At 31.3% G+C, this 8,763-nt stretch overlaps 1 non-coding gene across 1 annotated transcript; it reads left to right on the top strand.

Moving 5' to 3' along the window:
- The first annotated feature begins 7,972 nt into the window (after positions 1-7,972).
- On the top strand, positions 7,973-8,079 carry LOC114579625. Its single transcript, XR_003700710.1, has one exon. It is a non-coding gene; the product is annotated as a small nucleolar RNA R71 (small nucleolar RNA).
- The last annotated feature ends 684 nt before the right edge of the window (positions 8,080-8,763 follow it).

Below are 8,763 nucleotides of genomic sequence, written 5' to 3'. Positions count from 1 at the left end.
TCTGGTCATTTTTCATCTCAAAGCGCCTACAACATGATGGTGGAAGAGAATAAGAGAATTGTAGGATAACGAACTTGTAAGGCAGAGTCTAGCTTTCAAGCGAGTGGCATTAGAGCTCCTTTTGGGTGGGCATTCATAAGATGTATTCATATATTGGGTACACACATCACATCCGTGGTCCTTAGACCTCCACTCTTCCACTCTAGAATAGTGAACTCCAAGGTTCGTCAACATTTTCTTTTTCTCTATGTAATCGTACAATGTACAAATAAAGAATTAGAACTGGAATTGAAAGTGCATCAAGGGAAAATAAGTGACTTATTTCCAAGTCCAAAGTCCTTCCTGCAAACATATTGTCTTTTCCCTCCAGGCAACCTTGGAACATAGAGTAGAAGAGAAGCTTGTATGGCTTAAAACAAAGCCTATCGAAAAAGACACAGACTTCCCACTCAATTCATTTTTACTAGAATTCGATTACCAAACACCTCACAACTAGAAAAAAACAAGTGCTGAAAGGCGCTAGATCCTTGCATTTTTTGCACATATATACAGAAAGAAAGAATGCATTGAAGGGCATACTACTCATCCAGAAGAAATTGGGATTATGCAGAGGAGCAGGCTTTGGATACATAAGGTGCGTAGCAGTAAAGAAATGATAAGAAATTCTCCTGCAAACGAAAACTAAACACACTGATGGCAATGCTAAAGGCAATCTGGGGGATCAGCAGGAGTTGGAGGTTTCTCTAGAGATGAGCAAGAAAGATGGGTTTTGGGGGCGAAGGTTGACTCTCAAATTCCAAATTGACTGGTTCGCTATTACAGGAGAGGGGGAACCCTTTCCGTCCCCATCCCGCTATCATTACAGACTGCGCTACGTCTTCAAATATCTTTCCTTGTAGCATTTCCCACTACAAAAACAAAACCTGAAGTGAAGCTTTAAGTGAACACAGCTCGCTCGCCTTCTGCTCCGTGCTCGCAGTTCCTATCTGCGCCTTCTAGCGTTCAATCTCCACTTTCATTTGACAAGTCCCGGCGAAATATGAGAAAAGTGATGAAAGACCCTCTTTTTGTTCATGTTATTTTGGTCAATTTTGACCCATTGGTCAACTAGGGTCAAAAATGGGTCTGAAAAATGCAGTTTACTGCTCAATGGGTTACAATCAAAGGTCTGGAAGTGATTGGAGGCTTTGATGGGGGCTCCAAGACCAAAATCTTCAAGGTGTTAGGTCCAATGGCATAGGCTGTAAATATTTGAAGGTTTTACAGCCTTTGGATTTTGATTTAGAATCTAGGGTTAGAGATCTCAAAATGGGCTCAAAATTGAAGGGTAACCTCTAGAGACATGTCTTATCATTTTGTAAGTGATAGACCCTGAATCAGAGGTCACTTGACTGGGTTTTGAAATGTTTGAAAAATCCTTGAAAAAGGTCTTTAGGACAGGGCCTTAAGACTTTGGATTTGAGTCTGAATTTCTGGATTTGGAATGGATTTTAAGTTTGAATGATTAATATTGAAGTATCCAAATCATTTACAATCATGTGGTGATTGTTAATGAATGGATAGGGTCAAAGCTAGATCAAAGGTAGGATCAAAGCCTAGATTGAAGTTTGGATTCTCAAGTTGATTGGGTCAAAGTTTGGATGTGTTTGAAGCTTGAATTAATTTGGATTTGAATTGAATAAAGTTTAAGATTTGAATTGATCAAGTGTAGGGATTAATTTGAGGTTGGAGTTGATCAAAGGTAGGGATTGATTTGAGTATGGATTGGTCCTAGGATCTAGAGGGATTCTAAGATATAGGATCTAGAGGGGCTCTAGAATTTGGGATATGGAAGAATCCTAAGCTCTAGAGTAGGCCGTAAGGTCTTGGGTCTAGAAAAGAATCTTAAGCTCTAGAGTAGGCCCTAAGGTCTGGCTCTAGGAAAGAATCTTAAAGTCTAGAGTGGATCCTAGGATCTAGGATTGATCTGGAGTTTGAAAGGGCATTAGTGACCTCATACAAAAATGAGGTCAACAATGATACATACATGATAACTATTGCTTAAGGCACCATTCTCACATCACATTCAAAATGACTATTAACACAAGTTGGTTCCCTCTTATAAGAAGTAAGTTTATAATTTTCAGCCAGATTATTAAAATTATTTTATTTTAAGATGAACCAATTTGGTTATATTTCTCAAACAATCAAAGTCTCCACCCAAATAAAGTTTCATTATATGACCGTTAACTTTAAAAACATGCAAGATTTTCTTATCTTGAATTTTCAGAGTTCCATAAGAAAATATTCTCATGACCACTTAGATTTTAATTTTCTTATACAAAAAAAAAAAATAATTAAATCTGGAATTAAAATGTAAAACATCCTGCCGAGGGGTGAATTCATTCTTAAGAAGCTTATGATTGAGTGGTTTTTTTTTTTTTTTTAATTTTATCCTTATAAATTTTTGCATTGTCAATAATCCTCATTTCTAATTTATTTTAATTCATTTAACTTCATTAATATTTTCTCTTTCATACTTTAATAGCCCAGAATGCTTTATGATCTAATTCTATAAGAAGGTGGCAAGTTTTTAAAAAATTAATTTATAGGGAGTCGTACCAATAGGAGTCTTAAAAGCAGTTCTATTGTCCCATAATACATCATTTAAATTAACAGCCTATTCATTCCTATTTTAAGTGATAATTTTTTCTAAAATCCACTTTATCTCCATATTCCTAACCCAGGCTGACCACCAGTTTAGATATGATAAGCAATTGCTAGCCTGTGATAAATTTCATATTTTTTTTTTAAAAATTGCTTATATTCTTTTATTACAGGAATGGCTTGCCCCCTTTCACTACTTAAAACTCTAACCATTCCAAATCTAGAAAAAAAAAAAATATTTTCTTTAAAAATTTAATGATGACTTGAGCATTAGTTTTAGAGGTTGTCACAGTTCAATCCATTTTTACATATAATCCATAGCAATAAAAATATATTGGCTTCTATGGATTGCATAGAAGGTCCCATAAAATCTTATCCCCAAATATGAAATATCTCAATTTCCAAACTATAGTTAAAATGCATTTCATTTCTTTTTAAAATATTTCCTACTATTTGACATTGATCGTATTTACTAACATATTCATTTACATTCTTAAATATAGTAGGAAAAAAATCTAAATTGAATGATTTTAGAAGGATTTCTAAAATCTCAAAATTATTTTCGATAATGAGAATCATGGCATTCCCTAATGATTCATTCTATATCTTCCTCAGGGACACATATTCTAATAATTTAATCATGACAAGCTTTAAATAAATAAGGTTCATCCAAAAAATAATAATACTTGGTATCATATAAAACTTCCTCTTTTAAATTACCAATAAATTGTATGGAAGTACACCACTAATGTTTAAACTTACAATGTCAACATACCAAAGTAGTTTGTTCAAATGCATAACAAATAATTATTCATCAGGGAAGTATTCATTAATCTCAAACTTAGTTGATGCATGCTTTTCAATAGAGAGTCTAGAAAGATGATCAACAATTTAATTTTTAGTCCCATTTCTATCAAAATTTCTACATTAAACTCTTGAAACAAAAGAATCCACCTAACCAATCTAGGTTTAGTGTATTTCTTTATCATCAATTAATTAATAACAGAAAACACAGTATAAATAATTACTTTGGTGCTATTCAAATATGACATATATTTATCAAAAGAAAAAAAAGGATAGCAATTCTTTTTCAATAGTTGTGTAATTATATTGCATATAATTTAAAGTTTTGTTGGCATAAAATATGACATAGAATTTCTTATCACACTTTTATTCCAGACCAACTTCCATAAAAATATTACTGGCATCACATATCACTATAAAAGGCAATGACCAATAATATTTGGAGCATTAATCAAATGTTATTTTAAAGTATTAAAAGCTTCAAGACCTGTAGAATTAAATAAAAAGGAACACCCTTCTCCAATAAGTGACATAAAGGTTCAATAAAATTTGAGAATTCTTTAAGAACCTTTAATAAAATTTGGCATAAATCTGCTGGTAACAATATAAATCTGGTAGAAAATCTTTGTTTCCATGAAATTTCCAGTGAAAAATCATCTGAAGGTAATTCGAGTGTCAGAAAGTGTATACCGATGGAACGTTATCGCCGGAAATGTTTTCGACAAAGTTTCTGGCAAAATTCCATTAAAAAAGTGAATGTAAAAAAAGATATCTTTCTTTAACGAATTCCAGTGTTTTGTCCGCCGGTATTTTTGGTAGAAACGTATGCTAGCAAAATTGGTGGATAATCCATTGTCGCATTCCAATAGACTATTAAAGATGGATATTACCTGCGAAAGAAATGCTAGTATTTCCGGCTTAAACATACACCAAAAACATCACTTAATTTCATTGTATTGTGTTGTCGGCGAAATTTCTAGCAGATATTCCATCGGAAACTTGTAGCATAAACAAATAAAATTGTCTTCTAGCATATGAAATTGATTTTTACAAAAACTGCCTACAAAAAGATCCAATACTATATACATTCAAACATCCTCCACTAATCAAAAACATCACTAAATATTGAACATAGACATATAAACAATAAAAAAAAGAATAATATGATCAACATATATCTAATAATAAACAAGTGCATATGTCCAACAAAAACAAATAAGTACATATGTCCAAAAATAAATAATTATAGATGTTTAAAATAAAATAAACAACATATACTGAACTGCTTCCTCATCTTTCATATTTCCTGTAATAATTGATCTTGATGCATCTTCCCCTACTGCTGCTGCATCTAAAAAAGGAAAAACATACATACATTCTCTTGCAAATGTCTAGTGAGAACATCCATAACAAAAGAAGAAAAAAAACACAAAGATACCTTCTCTTACCAAGGAAAAGAGGTTCGATAACTGAAGGAACGATGAGGGGACCAAAGGCGGCAAGTTTATGCAACTGATGGTGGCGAACGATGCAAAGATTGGCGACAAATGTTGGATAGTAACTAGTTATGTTCGAGGAAGATCTCAGATGCTAGTGGAGAAAACAAAAATGAAGAGGAAGAAATGAGCGAAAAGATGGTGGAGAGGACGTAATAGGGCCCATTTCGTCAAAATCATCGGTGAAATTTCCATCAACAATATTACCGGTGGATAATACGCTAATAATAATTTGTTGAGTATAAATACAATGGCGCAATTTATGACAGAGATTCTATAGGTAAAAACTGACAGAAATTATGCCAGTATATTTTAATAAAGATGAAAAAACTGGCAAAAAATGTGACGATATGTTAACATAAAAAATTACGCCTGAAAACCCATCGCTACTTCAGCGATGCATTTTTCACAGGTTCATTCACTGCTTTTTTTTGTTGACATATATTTATTCGCTAGAAAGTTTGCCGGTAATCACAGATTTTCCTGTAGGGGGGGGGGTAATTTTTTTATCACCTTAATTTTTGTAATGTCTACTTCCAATACTTCCTTAGAAGTTTTATTTCCTAACATAAAGCCTTCAGTAACCAAGAATTGACACTTCTCTCAATTTAATATTAATTTTTTTACACATCTTTCCAAAACAGAAGTTAAATGCTCAAGATAAGAATAAAATGTTGTGCCAAATACAAAGAATTCATCCATGAAAATTTGAATACTTTAATCGATTAGGTTTGAAAAAATTAACATTATACACCTTTGAAAAGTAGTAGTAGCTTTACAAAAATCGAAAGACATTCTTCTAAATGTAAAAAATTCCATAAGAAATAGTGAAGGTAATCTTATTTTGGTCCTCAGATGTAATAAGAACCGATACCCTGAATATCCATCTTAAAATAATAAAATGAATGCCCTGCCAACCTGTCTATCATCTAATTAAGAAAGGACAAGTAAAATGATATTTTATAGTGGTCTTATTAATTTCCTATAATATATGCAAATCCTTTACTAGTGAAAGTTCTTGTAGGTGTACATTTATTAAGTTCATTTGACATAATCATTAAACCACCTTTTTTTAGGAACACAATAAATGGGGCTTACCCAAGAGCTATCAATAATAGGATAAATAATCCCAACATCAAGCCATTTAAGAATATCTTTCTTAACTTCATCTTTCATGGAAGGGTTAAGTTTTATTTAAGGACCAGATTTAGGTATTAAATTACCTTCCATTAATATTCCATGCATGAAAATTGATGGGCTAATACCTCTAATGTTTGCAATTATTCACCCAAAAGTGCTTTTAAAATCACTTAAAATCCTAATCAATTCACTTTCATGATATTATTCTAGATTTGAAAAAATGATTACATGAATAAGAGTGTTATTCCCTAGAAAAGTATACTTAAGATGACAAGGTATATAAAACCTTAAGCTCTAAGTCAGGGCTTCTTCAATGGTTGGTCTCAAAGTTTTACAAAAAGATGTGGTTTCTAAAGGTTCACACTTCTCATTAAATAACCATGAACTACCTCCATTTGCTAAAACAAATTCCCCTAAAAATTCATTATCCTTTTCAACTTATTCCTCTTAAAATAGTTCTTCTTCTTATAATTCTTCCTTGAAACTCTCTACTACAATGTCTTCCAAATCAACTTCTAAACAATATCTATTTTTTCTTGTGGGAATTTTATTTATTTAAGCACATTAATAGTAACCTCCTGATCTTTAACCCTTTGGGTCAATTCACCTTTTTATACATCAATCATGGCTTTCCTTGTAGCTAAGAAAGGTCTTCTTAAAATGAGGGAGTATTTCCCTATCTTTTTCGAATCAAGTATAGTAAAATCAATAGGTAAAATAAATTTATCAACCTTTATCATAACAACTTCTACTACTCTCCTTGGATAAGTGAAAGTTTTATCAGCCAATTGAAGAGTAACAAAATTAGGATGAACCTCCCCTATATATAATCTTTTAAAGATTGAAAGTTGCATTAGATTAATATTTGATCTTAAATCACATAAATCTCTCCTACATAATTTATCAACAATAGTTAAAGGAGTGGTAAAACTGCTAGGATCTTTAAGTTTCTTATGAAGTTTCTTTTGAATTATAGCGCTACAATTTTCAATTAATGCTAGAGTTTCAAATTATCCTAAATTCCTTTTCCTATTCAGAATATCCTTCATAAACTTTAAATTGGTGGGCATTTGCTCTAAAAATTTAGAGAAGGGTATATTGATGGTTAATTTTTTAAATACTTCTAAGAAATTTCATAATTACTTATTAATATTGGATTAACCTATGAGGAAAAGGTGATATCGGTCTCTCTAGAACCATCCTAATTAGCTTTTTTAGGTTTCTTTATAGGATCAGGTTATTCAATTGAAGATTTACTTTCTAAATGTTTAGCATCATCACTATTCTTCTAAGATAAATCTCTTTCATTGTAAGGATCTCCCAAATCTCTCCCACTCCTAGGTTGGATATTATTACAACGTTCTTCCAATTTTTGATAATTAATTAACCAAACAAGATGCCATTTATAATTTTTTATTTTTTTAAGGGAAATAAATTGATTATGCAGTTGGAATCCTAGTTATATAACAACTTCTCCCGAAAGTATCTTCCCATTCATATCATGATAGTGCTATTTAAAGTCTAAATGGTAAGATTGGAGGGATACATGAAATGGTGATGTTGTGTTTAAATTTTTAGGATCTCTAACAAAATTATCATACATATTTATCTCTGCCCTAACTTTCAAAATGTCAAGTTTCTTAGAAATTGTTGTAACTTGTGCAAGTAAAATTGACAATGCATCCAATTCATATATTCTAGCTATTCACTTAGGATTTACCTTATCAACAAGTCACTAGAAATTATTAGCAACCATTTTCTCTATTAAATCTTATGCTTTCTCAAATGGCTTGGAAATTAAAGATTCTCTAGCTGTAACATTTATTATTGCTCTAAGAGATAATACTAATCCAGCATAAAAGGTTTGAATAACTAACCAATTAGGTAAGACATGGTGAGGGCATTTCCTAAGTGTTTTCTTAAATCTCTCCCAACTTTCATAAATTGATTATCCTTTAAATTTGGCAAAAGATGTGATATTATTTCTAAGTTTAGTAGTATTTAAAGGTGGAAAATACTTAGCAAAAAAATTATGAGCCAACTCATTCAAAGTGGTTATAGAGCCTCGGGGTAAAGAACTCAACATCACATTAGCCTTATCTCTTAGAGAAAATGGAAAATATCTAAGTCTAATAGCATCATCATCGATATCATTATACCTAAATATTATGTAGATTTTTGGAAAACTAATTAAATGTAAATTGGGATCTTCAATAGGAGTTCTCTCAAATTAGAAAATTTTAATCATCTCAATTATAACAAGTTTTAATTCAAAATTATTAGACTAGATAGTAGGTCTATTAATACTCTAATAAATTTCATCTACTATAGGGCTAGCATTATCCCTAAGAGGCTTAGAATGATCTTGATCTAGTACTTATTTAGATGTTTTCAAAATCTTTTTAGTTTTTTTTTTATTGTTTAAAAGAGTTTTTTCTATCTCATAATCAAATAATAAAGGTTTCTTTTAATATCTATAAAGCAACAATAATGGATACATAATAATAAATAAAAAAATAAAAATATACAAGATACAAGTACATCTAAATATATAATTATTTCAATAAGATAGTTAAAATTGCTTTAAGCTAATTACTTCCCTGGAAATGGTGCCAAAAAACTTGATAGAGTGTGTATGCAGGCAAGGCTTTAATACATACTACGTAATAATTGCTTT

This window comes from Dendrobium catenatum, unplaced genomic scaffold, assembly GCF_001605985.2.
Source record: "Dendrobium catenatum unplaced genomic scaffold, ASM160598v2 fragScaff_scaffold_578, whole genome shotgun sequence".
Taxonomy (NCBI): Eukaryota; Viridiplantae; Streptophyta; class Magnoliopsida; order Asparagales; family Orchidaceae; genus Dendrobium; species Dendrobium catenatum.
The sequence above is the reverse complement of the archived record's forward strand: the minus strand, read 5'-3'. Positions and strand labels throughout refer to the sequence as shown.